A 438-nucleotide genomic window follows, 5' to 3' on the forward strand; every position below is an offset into this window, starting at 1 on the left:
TTTCCCGTCTGTGGGACAAGTGCTTATCACTACGGTCCATGTTGCCAACAATGACCTACGTGGTCATCAGCTCATGCAGCTCGCGACTCCGGCTCACGCAGCCTACAAACATCATTAATACTCGCCCCAACAACCTAAGTGGTTCATAGCTCATGCAGCTCCCGACTTCGGCTACCGCCGTCTATGGGACGTCATTCATCCTCGCCCCAACAACCTATGTGGTTCACGGCTTGTGCAGCTCCCGACTCGAGCTCCACGGCCTACGGACATCATTCATACCACTACGGCCTATGTGGTCCACTGTTCCTGCAACTTCTTACTACGGTTTCTCTGACAAATCAACGCTTTGGAGCAACATCCATAACACTCACGTCGAACTACAACCACCACAACAATAAAAAATTACCCTTACAGCATGATGCCATCAAATTATACAGC

The sequence above is a fragment of the Phalaenopsis equestris genome, unplaced genomic scaffold (genome assembly GCF_001263595.1).
Source record: "Phalaenopsis equestris unplaced genomic scaffold, ASM126359v1 Scaffold000094, whole genome shotgun sequence".
In the NCBI taxonomy this organism is placed as follows: domain Eukaryota; kingdom Viridiplantae; phylum Streptophyta; class Magnoliopsida; order Asparagales; family Orchidaceae; genus Phalaenopsis; species Phalaenopsis equestris.